The sequence below is a fragment of the Pan troglodytes genome, chromosome 7 (assembly GCF_028858775.2).
Source record: "Pan troglodytes isolate AG18354 chromosome 7, NHGRI_mPanTro3-v2.0_pri, whole genome shotgun sequence".
NCBI lineage: Eukaryota > Metazoa > Chordata > Mammalia > Primates > Hominidae > Pan > Pan troglodytes.
The window spans coordinates 20,430,742-20,445,046 of NC_072405.2; the positions used below are offsets into that span (position 1 = coordinate 20,430,742).

General features: G+C 44.9%; 1 protein-coding gene and 1 pseudogene across 9 annotated transcripts in view; both read left to right on the forward strand.

The window, feature by feature from the left end:
* Window positions 1-14,305, forward strand: part of LOC100612345 (uncharacterized) — an 84,620-nt gene that overhangs the window by 17,663 nt on the left and 52,652 nt on the right. The gene's annotated exons all lie outside the window — the stretch shown is intronic.
* LOC134810662 (small ribosomal subunit protein eS1-like) lies at window positions 976-14,208 on the forward strand (annotated as a pseudogene).

Here is a 14,305-nt window from a genome sequence, read left to right on the forward strand (position 1 = left end):
TGCACCCTGGTGTCCTGGGGGGGGGTCCAGCCCCTACCAGCTTGTCTGCCCCCACACCACAGTGCCCCCAGCCCCTGCTAACAGGGACTCTGGCTTCTGAGCTCTGGCATACTGCTTCACTCTGGAGAAGTGTGCTTTCTCAAACATTCCTGGCAATGTTACTGCAAATCGTGAGGCCTGCGTTTGCCTTCTTCAGGCCTCAGTTTTCTCATAAGTAAAATGGGGATAATGTGATGCTACTGTCTGCAACCTAGAGCTGCCATGAGGGTTCAGTGAGATCACTGTTGAGAGCACGTTCACAGCGCCGGCCTTGTGCGCAGTCAGCACGTGTGGGGCAGGGCTGTTGCTGATACGTGGTTGACTGTCATTGCTAGACTGTGGCTTTACCAGGGGCATTGTCTTTAGTGCCGAGCCCAGAGCCACCCCTAGTACCTGCTGTGTTTATAGAGTGATTGAGTGTCAGGGTCAGAGACTGGGGCAATGGCAGCAGAAACAGAGGAAAGAAGTGGGGCTTCTAATATTTCCTGCACCAGTGGTCCTTGAGATGAAGCCTTCTTGCCAAGGTCTGGGGCTGTGCTGTGTGTTCTAGGCCCGAGACTGGAAGCTAGGCCTGGCTACATTCCTAGCTGAGCTGGGGAAGTGCAGATCAGCATCCTGCTTCATTAGGACACCTCCAAGCCCAGCTTAGACGTGGATGCCAGGTGACCCCTGTTTACTCTGAGCCCAGACAGAGGACAGGGAAGTGTTCAAGGGTGGGGACCCTCATCACAGCCCTTGAGTCTGTAAGGCATATGGGTTTGTGCACGCGTGTGAGCACGGCCGTGGCTTCTCTGTGAGTTTCAAGCTCGAGGTTGTTTTTATGCAGGGTTAGGCTTGCCAGGTAAAATATAGGAGGTCCAATTAAACTTGAATTTCTCATTAACCTTTTTTTTTTTTTTTTTTGGTGCAAATATATCCCATGCAATATTTGGGACCTGCTTACCCCAAAAAATGATTTGTTGTTTATCTGAAATTCAAGCTAAACTGGCATCCTGTCTTTTCACTTGCTACGTATGAGAGTTCCGTGTGGGGGTTATCAGTGTGCATTTGTGAGTTCCCATGTGAAGGACTCTCTCCAAGTGTCTGTAGGTGCCAGGATGGAGATGGACAGAGAAGGTCCTCTTGGGCTGCTTTAGTGGCACCTAGATGCTGTGGGGTTGGACACTTCAGCCCCAGGGACCTGGGCAGCACTGTCCAGCACGTGCCTGCTCCTGTCTTCTCCATGGGGGCTGACTTCCCTGCCATCTCTCTCCAAATACGGTGGCAAGAGCTATCCCATCCGCCCCCATCTGGAGCTCGGTGTCCCAGCCAGACAAGAGGGCAAACAGTGTGCAGAGGGTTGCAGAGCTTTCCCCAGCTCCTTCTGCAAGGGGCCTGCAGATGAAAGGGAAGCCCTCATCCTCACCGCCTCCCCCTCCCAGAAAACCCAGGCAACAGCCACCTCTGAATGCTGCTTTAGAAGCTTCTCCCTCCTGGTGATTAAACCACCCCAAACAATAAAGCACTGCATTTCCACCATAGGCTTGTTCACATGCACGCAGCCAGTTGTCTTGGATCCATCCGTGTGCCTGATTCATCAGGGTGAGGGGTTCTCCTCTGAGGTGCTTGCAAAGAGCTGCTTAATTTTCATGTGAAAGACTCTCTGTAGAAACCAGGCCCAGCTTTGGAAGAAAGCCCTTTCTCCCCCTTTAGCAAATTCGGTGTCATTTTTTTTTTTTTCTTTTTTGAGACGGAGTTTCACTTTTGTTGCCCAGGCTGGTGTGCAGTGGTGAAATCTCAGTTCACTGCAGTCTCTGCCTCCTGGTTCAAGCGATTCTCCTGCCTCAGCCTCCTGAGTAGCTGGGACTACAGGCACCCACAACCACACCCAGCTAATTTTTTTTTGTATTTTTAGTAGAGAGGGAGTTTCACGATGTTGGCCAGGTTGGTCTTGAACTCCTGACCTCAGGTGATCCACCTCGGCCTCCCAAAGTGCTGGGATTACAGGCATGAGCCACCACGCCTGGCTGGAATTCTGTGTCATTCTGGATACTTATCATGACTTCAAGCATCCAGGACTCTGTGCTGGGTATGCTGAGCCTGAGGGTGTATGTGTGTCCAGCTGGCTTGGAGGTTGTCTACAGGCAGGTTGAACTTGGCCTCTGAGTGCATGGCAGCCTCATGTGGGAAATACCACCAAGGAGCCTCATGGTGTGCTTTTAGGAGATAGTTTCTATTTAGTCATTGCTGAATCTGTTACAGACAGGGTCTCGATTTCTTGCAAGTCCTGTATGAGGTCGGTGCTGTGATTATCCACATTTTCACTTGCTCTCTCTGGCTTCTTTCAGGCTCTTGCACTTCCTTTGTTCTTTTCCTGCCACAGGGTCTTTGCACATCCTGCTCTTTCTGCCTGGAAAAATTTTCCCTCTCCCTGCTTCTTCACCTGCTCACGGTCTCATCTGACAGTGGAGTCACTACATCCTCAGGGATGTCTGGCCACACTGACTCAGTCACAGCAACCCCCTGTTATCTGCTTTCATGACACCAGGTGCCTCTCTGTGGTAGACACTAGCTCAGCTACGGCTTCCTATTTCTGTGCGTGTCATCCTTCCCCTTCAAGACTGTGGTCACCATAAGGGCCAGGGCCATGCCTGTTCTGATTCTCATTTGTGTCTCTGGTGTTAAGTATATGCTCACCTAGAAATTGATTAATGAATGACAACATACCCATTTTACAGATGAGAAAGTTGAGGTTCGGGAACATTATGTAACTTGCTCGGTATTAGATAGGGATGGTTTGTAGCCATCTGGCCGGTCGCTGGGTGCACACTCTTAACCACTTCACTATGGTTCTTCTCTCATGGTAGTTCTCCAACAGCAGGAGTGAGAGACAACTTTAGGACAGGTGTAACCAGAATCCCAGGGGTTATCCTAGAAGGTGGTGTCAGGAACATACTTGCCTATGGGCCTTCTTACTGTATTGCATAAAATACCCAGTTTTTCTGACTCACCCTTAGTAAACACCTTAGCAATATTTGAAGCACAGTTGTCAGTAGGAAAGGGTGGATGTTTATACTTTTTTAAAAAGGAGTCTATATCATATTTATCTTGTGGTCTGCCATGCTCCCCGCTCTTCTTCAGCTTCAGTTATGCAAAATTCACACTTGTTCTCTTGACTGCCTCTCTCTTACCTGTTCAGTTTCTTTTCTGTGTTCGAGATTGCTTAGAATTTTTCCCCGTTACTACAGCCTGCTTCCCAACTGCATCCCCCACGCAGCTTGTTCTGGATTTTGTCAACAACAGTTCCAGCGTTTAGTGAGGGCTGGATTGAAGGAAAGCCTTGGAAAAGGCTGTGTGATGAAAGTTGAAGACACTTAATGGGCAGGCAGTCATCAGGGTTAATTCAAAGGCTGGAAGAAGGGCTGACCTGGAGGACTGGAAATGTCTTTGAGCTGAAGGTCATGTGCAGGTGGAATGAAGAGGGTGAGCCTTTTGGGGTGAACTGCAAGTATTTGATAATATCCCTGTCCCCATTGTTGGGGAAGTCTTGATAAGCATCCTTAATGTGATGGAGGGATTAAGGAACCCCTGGTTCTACCTGCCCAGCATGGCAGTAATATGACACAGCCAAGTTACTGATTTTTGGTTGCCCAGCTGTCATCAGCTCAACATCTTCTGTTAGTTATAGCTGCAATTTCCATTAGTTATCAATGCCAGTTTTGACTTTCCTAGTCAATAAAGTGTTCTGAGAGTGGTGACTAAGGCTGAGCACTACCCATAATCATGAGTATTACAGAGGCAAGCCCCCTTGCCCACTTACCTGCAGGTGATGAGACACCCTAGGGAAATCACTCAATTCTTTGGAGGACCCCAAATAAATGCCCAAGTCCATCTGTTCATCTGTCCATCCATCCATCCATCCACCCTTCCTTCCTTCCATCCGTCCATCCATCCATCCATCCATCCAGACATGCATACATCCAACCACCCACCCATCTATCTACCCACCCATCCATCTATCCATACACCCCACTGTCTTATACGCCCAGCTATCATCCACCTACCCACCCAACAACCCATCTATCCATCCGCTCACCCATGCATCTATCCACCCGTTCACTCAACTAACCATCTATCCACCCACCCATCCATCCATTTATCCCTCCAACCCCTCACCCACTCATCCATTTCTCCACCCACTCAGCCATCCCTTCACTGACTCAAGCATCCATTCATTCGTCCACCTGCCCGCCCACCCATTATCCACCCATCCACCTATGTATCAATCCATCTGTTGTCCTTCTGTTCATTTATTCCACAAAGACTCCTTAACCACCTGCTAGATTCTGGGGAGGTACCTGCTCTAGTAATTGAGAACATGATCTCTGGAATATGATTCCCTGGGCTCAAACTGAGCTGCCTCCTAGCTAGCTGCTTGGGTACGTTATAGAAACTGCTTTGACTTTCTTATCTGAAAATTGGCTATTAATAGCGTCTACTTTTGCACATATAGTGAGGATTAAATAAGATGTCACATTAGAAGTGCGTCATCGGCACTTAACAGAGTTTAGGTTTTACCATTCATTATTATTCTTGGCAGATGCTGCAGATGACGTGGAGAGCATACGAAAGACACATGTTTGAACAAATAGTGACATACAGGTGCTAAGTTCTGCAGTAGGGGAAGGTCAGACAGCCATGGAGAGGGCCTGGCCCAATCCTGGAGCCTCAGAAAAATGTTCCCCCTTGAATTCCTGTTTTAGCTGAGACTTGTGGGATGGGTAGTAGTTGGAGATCCCAGACAGGATGTGACCGAGTTAGCCAGGGAAAAATTGGGTCCTGGCACCCATGGCAGAATTGATTGATCAGTTCTTCTGTCTCCTGTATTTGGAAGTCCACTAGGTCTGGGAATGTCAAGTTGGGGGGAGGGCGCTGACAATGATCATGACCTTCACCTGTCCTCACATGTCCTCTGTGTATCTGCAAAGCCTCTGCCTCAGTCTCCTCTTTTGGAAAGTGGGATTGGAAACCACATCTGCTTCTCTCCCAGGACTGCTAGGAAGACAAGATTAGATGGCAGGTGAGAGCTCCTTGAAAATAAAAACATTCTACTATTTGAATGCAAAGTGTTCTTCTTTGCCTGTGATGTTTCCTAATCTGTGAAATCATACTGGACCTCGAAGCTGTCTATTAAAAAAAATAGCAAAGTGGCTGGGCATGGTGGCTCATGCCTATAGTAGTTCTAGCACTTTGAGAGGCTGAGGGGGGGGGTGGATCATTTGAGGCCAGTAGTTTGATACCAGCCTGACCAATATGTGAAACCCCATCTCTACTAAAAATACAAAAATTAGCCAGGTGTGGTGGCATCTGCCTGTAGTCCCAGCTACTCGGGAGGCTGAGGCACAAGAATCATTTGAGTTCAGGAGGCAGAGGTTGCAGTGAGCCAAAATTGCACCACTGCACTCCAGCCTGGGCAACAGAGTGAGGCTCTGTCTGAAAGAAGAAAAAAAAAAGCAAAGTTAACACTTCCTCCATCTCTCCCCTGGAGGAGGCAATTTGTCAAAGATTGTTGTTGGATTTTACACACAGGGAAATCTAAGGAAGGTGTGGAAACCAGACCAGGACTCCAGACTCTCGTCTCCCTGTTTACAGGGTCTTAAATGGGGGAGCCACTTTGGGTTCTTTCCACAAGATTTCTTTGTTAAAAAAACAAGAAGCAAACAAACAGACAAAAAACTCAAAAAAAAAAAAAAAAAAGCCCTGACCTAAATATTCACAAGGGACCTTAGGCAATATCTGCAAACAAAAGTGAGTGATGAGTGGAATCTGTCGTCTTTACAACTAAGACAGCTCCAGAGTTGAAGCAAGTGGAAATATCTCTAGAGACAGAGATTTGGGCAGGTTTTGCCAGTTACAAGCTATGAGAACCTGGTCAGGTTTACCTCTCTGAGCTTCTGTGACCTTGTAAAATAGGCTGCATTGCGCTAAACTTGCAGGAGGAATCCCAGCATCCTCCTGTGCACAAGGCTGGTGCACAAGATTTTCCAGGTGGGTGTGGTTGAAGGCAGGGAAGAACGCGTTTAGGAGCACATTACAAGAAGGTGACTGTAAGGTCCAGGGTGCGCAGGAAGGTAAAGCAAGAAGGAGACATGAGGTTGTGAAGAGAAGTTTAGAGGGATGAGGAGGCAGGAGAGGTGAACAGTTGCAGGATTTAGCTAGAGTGGTGATCTTAGATCTTGGGGCCACAGAGCTTTCCAATGATGATGAAGATCAAAGGGCATTTGAATCAAGCTATAAAGAGCCACTGTTTGATGTTGGGATGTAAGGGTGCTGCAGGTGGATGTCAGTGCATTGATGGTGAGAATGTGGTCACCCTGGCCCTGCTGGGTCTTTGCTAAGGAGACTGTGCTATGTTCTTGGGCTGTTTTCATCACCTGATTAGAGCAGTGGTCCCCAAATGGTGTTCTTTGGACCATCTGTATAAAATATTCATAGGTCAAGGATAAAATGGAAAAACAGAGACAATGTCACAGAAATGTGCCCATTGGTGAAAGACCACCAGCTGTCCTTTTTGGAGGATTGTTCTTTATTCTAAAAATGTGTATATTCTATTCTATTACAACATTTTTTATTTGTATTTTTTTCTCTTTTATGAAATGCCATGGGGTAGAAATTTGTAATGTATCCAGTTCTCGTGTCTCCATGCATTGCAATGTGGTGGGGGAGGGGGTGTGGCTAGTACTGGCCAACAGGCTGGGGGCAGAGGTGCAATGTGAGACTTCTGGCCTGGAGCATTTAATTCTTAGTACAAGGCTCTCTAGCATTCTTCTCCCTCTGTTTCCTGCTTGGTGATACTCGAGGTAATGCAACCCCCATTAGCCTTAGTCTTAGGGCAAGTTTGATGGAAAACAGAGCACCCCACACTTCCCTGCCAATGTAGCATGAGTGAGAAAAACAACTTCTGATGTTTGAAGTTACCAAGATTTAGGAGTTGTTTGTTATTGCAGCAAAACCTCACCTATTCTGACCAATCATGGTGGAATTTCTGTGTGTGTGTGTGTGTGTGTGTGTGTGTGTGTGTGTGTGTGTGTGTAACTGGTAGTTTAAAAAAGTTCCTTCTTACCAAAAAGAAAAAAAAAAATTACAACCTTATGTTGGTTCTCAAATTTAAAAAAATATTTTTACTTGTTTGTAAAATAGAAAAATCTGAGAATCTGTAGCTTAGAGAACTACAGTGTGGGATGTCTGTAAAGACCAGGTTATTTTATCAGCTGCTAACACCACTTTATAGAAGCTTAGCCAAGACTTGGATTATTTCAGTCTTTCCCATTCCACATTCCATGGACTCTTGAAGAGACATTGATGAAATAGTTCAGCCATGAACCACCCTAACTCAATCCTAGTGGCAGAATCCCTCTTTTACTGCAGAATGAGCTTGTTGCTACAGTGATACTTGAACCCCTTAGATATATTCTGTACTAATTATATGAAAACATGACGAATGCTTTTGCTTTGTTGTCCCCCAAATTAAACACCTTAATCATGAGAACCCAGATAATTGGATTTAGTGTGACTGATTCCCAACTTTCAGTAACAGCATAATTAGATTATATTTTTCTCCAGTTCAAATAAAAGAAAATTGACAATAAAATGCTGATCAGTATGTATAGCTCAGGAGGTAGAGCCTGCTTTGAGATGCAGAAGTGTTTGTTTTTTTTAGATCTATATTCTTGACTAAAGAAAAAATCCATCTCTCTTTCCTAGAGGGGAAGACTTTCAGAGCTGGGCTTGGCAACAGCCTATCAGAGGCTGAATTAAACCAATAGATACCTCCCTGGAGTGAATAGTGCATTTCTCCTGTTCGGAGGACTGTGCTTTTATGGTGGAGTTTGCTTACTGTCTTGGTCTCCGGATGTGTGTATCTGTGGGTGGATGTCTGCATGTAAATGGCAGTGTATACCTGTGTGGGTGTGTACAAAATTCCCATGCGAATCTCAGCTTTGTGGGGATCTCCAGGTCTTGAGCCCAGCAGATGCCATTTAAAGAAAAATCACTTGAAAATGAGACAGACAAAATGGAAACTAAATCCTAGCTCTAAAGGCACCAAGCTGACTAAAAAAAAAAACTCTGGATTTTCTTTGTTTTGGACTCTACCTGCCTCCAAGTGACATATCTGTTTCCTATGCAATGATCAGAATGAAAGAGATCCTGAGCACGAAAGAGCAGATACTGTGTGATTCTGTGGATGTCAGCGTTTCAGCTGTGACACTTCTGACATTTTGGCTCAGCAATTTCTCTTTTGTATGTGTGGGGGTTTCCTTTGCATTTTAGGATATTGAGCGGCATCCCTGGATCCCTGGACTCACTGGATACAGTAACACAACTCCCCCCAAGTAGACACAACCCCCAGTGTCTCCAGATATTGCCTAATGTCCCCAGGGGGCAAAATAGCCCCCATCTGAGAACTGCTGCTTTCATAAAGTACAATGTCAGATGAAATAGGTGGAGGCTGTTTGTAGTCAGGGGATTGTAGAGATGGAAGAGACCCCAGGAATATCCTGGAAGGGGCTGTAATGTTCTGTTTCTTGAATTGGGTGTCGATAATATGGAGATGTTCAGGGTTTTTTTGTTTTGTTTTTGTTTTTGTTTTTTTTTTTCGAGGCAGGATCTTGCTTTGTCACCCAGGCTGGAGCACAGTGCCACCGTCATGGCTCACTGCAACCTCTGCCTCCTGGGCTCAAGCAATCTTTCCAGCTCAGCCCTCCCAAGTAGCTGGGACTACAGGCATGTGCCACCACTGTTGCCTAATTTTTCATTTATTTTTTGTAGAGAGGAGTGTCTCACTATGTTGCCCAGGCTGGTCTCAAGCTCCGGGGCTCAAGCAATCTGGTCATCTCGGCCTCCCAAAGTGCTGGCATGACAGGCATGAGCCACTGTGCCTGGCCAGTATGTTCAGTTTGTAAGAAAAGTACTGTGTTGACCTCTTCTATGTGCACATTTCTTTAAGTAATAATTCAATAAAGCCTTTAGAAAAATTGGTGATAATAGGAGTGATTTGTAGAGTGATTGGCATGAAAGCTGACCACCTTAATTTGAACTACTCTGAAATGAGCACCAGGGGCCACCAAGAAGAGCCTTTCAAGGTGTCATAGCCAAGGAGAGGTGTGTGTTGTGTTCATCTCTGCATAAAGGATTTGCTGGTTACATGGAAGGATGAAGCCTCCTTCTGAGGACAGAGGCAGCAAGGCAAGTGGAAGCTCAAAGCATTGAGCTTTCTAAGTGGACTTTGCTAAAATCTTGTGGATGACTCATGCTCTTAACATATACCCATGTACATATTGTCCATATAAACATTAATTTGGTAACAAGGCTCACACATAAGGGTTTTTTTTTTCTTTGGGACAGTCTTACTTTATTGCCCTGGCTAGAGTACAGTGCCATAATCTTGACTCACTGCAACCTCCGCCTCCTGGGTTCAAGCAATGTTTGTGTCTCAGGCCCCCGAGTAGCTGGCACTACAGGTGCACAACACCATGCCAGGCTAATTTTTGTATTTTCAGTAGAGACGGGGTTTCACCATGTTGGCCAAGCTGGTCGCAAACTCCTGACCTCAAGTGATCTGCCCACCTCAGCCTCCTAAAGTGTTGGGATTACAGGTGTGAGCCACTGCGCCTGGGCCCACACATAAGGTTTGAGTTGAGATAGAGAAAACTCTGGCAGGACTGAGGGATTGGGCCACTGTCTCTGGGTATTATGCACAATTTCTGGAATCTTCTCTACTTCCAGAGTTCCCACTTTCTATCTGTCTCCTGATTATTCAACAAACTTGTATGGAACCACAGTGTGTCTAGAACTTGCCAGGTGTGGAGGATAAAAAGATGATTGAGGTCAGGCATGGTGGCTCATGCCTGTAATCCCAGCACTTTGGGAGGTCAAGGCAGGGAGATCACCTGATGTCAGGAGTTTGAGGACAACCTGGCCAACATGATGAAACATCTTTACTAAAAATACAAAAATTAGGCAGACATGGTGGCATGCACATGTAGTCCTAGCTCCTTGGGAAGCTGAGGCAGGAGAATCGCTTGAACCCAAGAAGCAGATGTTGCAGTGAGCTGAGATCACACCGCTGCATTCCAGCCTGGGAGACAGAGCGAGATTCCATGTCAAAAAAAAAGATGACTGAGATACAGACTCCATCAGGGTTGACTCTAACACAAATTAGGTAAGAGCCCAAGGTCTGGCTGGGCAAGCAGCTGGATCGGCTTCATCCTGCAGCCTCTACTAGAATGAAGAACACTTTTTTCTTTACCCATGAAAATGTTTTGTGCTTCATACCTACAGGTGCAATTTGTGTTAATTCTGCAAAATTTGCCGCATAACTCTGCCTGTATTCTTAGCATTTTTCCTTTGAGAGATTTTTCAGCACATTATCTTTGGACTATGTGGAATTGGAAATTTACTTAGAGTCAAAAACAAGTACTGGAAAGTCAGTTCTTAGTCAAGAGTTAAGTTTTCAAAGATAGTGGATAAAATAAAAAATTAGTACAGTCAAGATTATACATGCAAATCCCCTCATCATTCATAAAGTTTAGCCGTCAGTCTTACCGTGGCTCACCAGGTCCAATCCACACTTCTTGCTCCACGATTGGAGCAGAGGGTGATTTTTTTTATGAGCAACTGATGAAGTCATTTAGAGACCATTTGCAGTAGGAGCCCTGTGTACTAGAGACCAATCAATGTGCCCTCATGGCTCCATTTCTGCCTCTCTCCCTCTTTGTTCTTGCCAAGTACCCATAGTTCATTTTCCATAGATTAAAAGAGCCCAAGTTGGGCCTATATCTAGGAGTACAATTGCTGGGTCATTTGGTAACTCTATGTAGAATTGTTTGGGAAGTTTTCAACTGTTTCTCACAGTGGCTACACCATTTTAATTCCCACTAGCAGTGTATGAAGGTTCTAGTTTCTGTGCATCCTCAACACTTGTTATTTTCTGTATTTGTTTGTTTGTTTGTTTTTGAGACGAAGCCTTGCTCTGTCACCCAGGCTGGAGTGCAGTGGCACAATCTTGGCTCACTGCAACTTCTGCCTCCCAGATTCAAGTTACTCTCCTGCCTCAGCCTCCCGAGTAGCTGGGATTATAGGCACCCACCAGCATGCCTGGCTAATTTTTGTATTTTTTTAGTAGAGACAGGGTTTCACCATGTTGGCCAGGCTGGTCTCAAACTTCTGGCCTCAGGTGATATGCCTGCCTCGGTCTCCCAAAGTGCTGGGATTACAGGCATGAGCTACCGCACCAGGCCAATTTTCTGTATCTTTGATTCCAGCCATCCTTATGGGTGTGAAGTGGTATCTCATTGTGGTTTTGATTTCTGTTACCCTGATGATGAATTTCATTGAGCATCTTTTCATGTGCGTATTGGCCACTTGTATGTCTTCCTTGAAGATGTGCCATATTTTCATATGCAAAAATGAAAGCACAGGTCCACACAAAAATTTGTACATGAATAATTACAGTAGCATCACTCCTAATAACCCAAAGAGGGAATTAATCCAAATGCCCACGCCAGATGAAGAGGTACACCGAATGTTGTCTACTCAAATGGTGGAATATTATTTGATCACAAAAAGGAGCAAAGTACATATGCTACAGCGTGGATGAACCTTCAAACAGATGAAAGATCACATTCTACATGATTTCATTCAGATGGTAATCTATAGAAATAGGAAGTCGATTAGTGGTTGCTTAGGGCTGTTTGGGGCATGGGAGGATGGGGGTGTTAGCAAAAGGGTATGAGGTTTCTTTTTGAGGTCATGAAATGTTCTAAAATTGACTGGTAATGTTTCTATATATCTCTGAATATATTAAAAACCATTGAAACGTAAAAAAATGCAAAGAAAAAACAGCCCAAGTTGCAATTTTATTCAACACTTGATTGGCTTTAAAAATAGATTCCAGGCTGGGCATGGTGGCTCACACCTGAAATCCCAGTGCTTTGGGAGGCTGTGGTGGGAGGATTGCTTGAGGCCAGGAATTCCAGGCCAGCCTTGGCAACATGGCAAGACCCTGTGTCTACAAAAAAAGAAAAAATACATAGCAGCTGGGTGCAGTAGCTCACACCTGTAATCCCAGCACTTTGGGAAGCTGAGGCGGGCAGATCACCTGACATCAGGAGTTCAAGACCAGCCTGGCCAACATAGTGAAACCCCATCTCTACCAAAAATATAAAATTTAGTCTTTTGGTTCTCTAAGCAGCACTATGGCGTTTGTTAAGAACAAGCGCCTTATGAAAGGTGGCAAAAAGGGAGTTAAGAAGAAAGTAGTTGATCCATTTTCTAAGAAAGATTAGTATGATGTGAAAGCACCTCCTATGTTCAATATAAGAAATATTGGAAAGACTTGGTCACCAGGACCCAAGGAACCCAAATTGCATCTGATGGTCCCAAGGGTCTTGTGTTTGAAGTGAGTCTTGCTGATTTGCAGAATAATGAAATTGCATTTAGAAAATTCAAGCTGATTACTGAAGATGTTCAGGGCAAAAACTGCCTGACTATCTTCTATGGCATGGGTCTTACCTGTGACAAAATATGTTCCATGGCTGAAAAATGTTCAACAATGATTGAAGCTCATGTTGATGTCAAGACTACAATGGTTACTTCTTTCATCTTGTTTTGTGTTGGTTTTACTAAAAAACGCAACAATCAGATACTGAAGACCTCTTATGCTCAGCACCAACAGTCTGCCAAATCCAGAAGAAAATGATGGAAATCATGACCTGAGAGGTGCAGACAAATGACTTGAAAGAAGTGGTCAATAAATTGATTCTACACAACATTAGAAAAGATGTAGAAAAGGCTTGCCAATGTATCCTCTCCATGATGTCTTCATTAGAAAAGTAAAAATGCTGGAGAACCCTGGGTTTGAAAGGCATGGAGATTCGTGGTGAAGGTAGTAGTTCTGGAAAACCCACTAGGGACGAGACACACGCTAAAGTTGAATGAGCTGATGGATATGAACCACCAGCCCAAGAATCTGTTTAAAGTTCAGACTTATAATAGTGGCAAATAAAAAGTCCTACTTGTGAAAAACAAACAATGAACAACAGTGAAAAAAGCAAAATTAGCCCGGTGTGGTGGTGCATGCCTGTGATCCTAGCTACTCAGGAGGCTGAGGCACGAGAATCACTTGAACCCAGAGGCAGAGGTTGCAGTGAGCCAAGATTGCACCATTGCACTCCAGCCTGGGAAACAGAGTGAGATTCTCTCCAAAAAGAAAAAAAAAAAAAGGATCTGGGCTTGGTGACATTCACCTGTAGTCTCAGCTACTCTGAAGGCTGAGGTGGGAGGATGGCTTGAGGCCAGGAGTAATTTGAGGCTGCAGTGAGCTATGATTGTGACACTGTACTCCAGCCTGGACTGCAGAGCAAGACCCTATCTCTTACACATACATACATACACACACACATGCATACATACCCAGGCTCTACCTCCGGTGATTCTGACTCAGTAGGGTGGGGTATCCCCTAGGGATCCTGCTGTTCAGCCTGGTCTGGGATCCACTTTTCATTGGGAACTGAGACACTGGCTGTGAGCCTTTCTGTCCTGTGATGTAGAGGTCATGGCGACGCAGGTTCAAGCTTAAGGAGAACTGACTGCTTTAGGTATTGTTCTGAACATCATCTCTTACTCTCATAGCAACATCCTTAGAAGGTCGATGTGTCCCCGCTCTACAGATGAGCAACTGAGCTTTCAGAGGAGTTTACCTTGTTCAAAACTTATTCTTCCTATTGGAAACTTTGTACCCTTTGACCAGTGCCTCCTATCCCCTACCTTTCCTCCACCCCAGCCCCAGATAACCACTGTCCTACTCTCTATTTCTGTGAGTTCAACTTCTTTAGATTCCACATATAATAAAATCATGCAGTATTTGTCTTTCTGTGCCTGGCTTATTTCACTTAACACAATGTCTTTCAGATTCATCTATGTTGTTGAAAATGACAGGATTTCTTTTTTTTTTTTGAGGGTTAATAGTATTCCGTTGTGTGTATATAGTACATTTGCTTTATCCTTTCATCCACTGATGGACACTTAGGTTGATTCTATATCTTGGGTATTGTGAATAGTGCTGCAGTGAACATAGGAATGTAGGGATCCCATCGACATATTGATTTCGATTTTTTTTTTTTTTTTTTTTTTTTTTTTGTCTATACCCAGAATTTGGGTTGCTGGATTATACGCTTTGAAATCTATAGCACAGCAGTGTGACTATAGTCAATAATAATGTATCTTT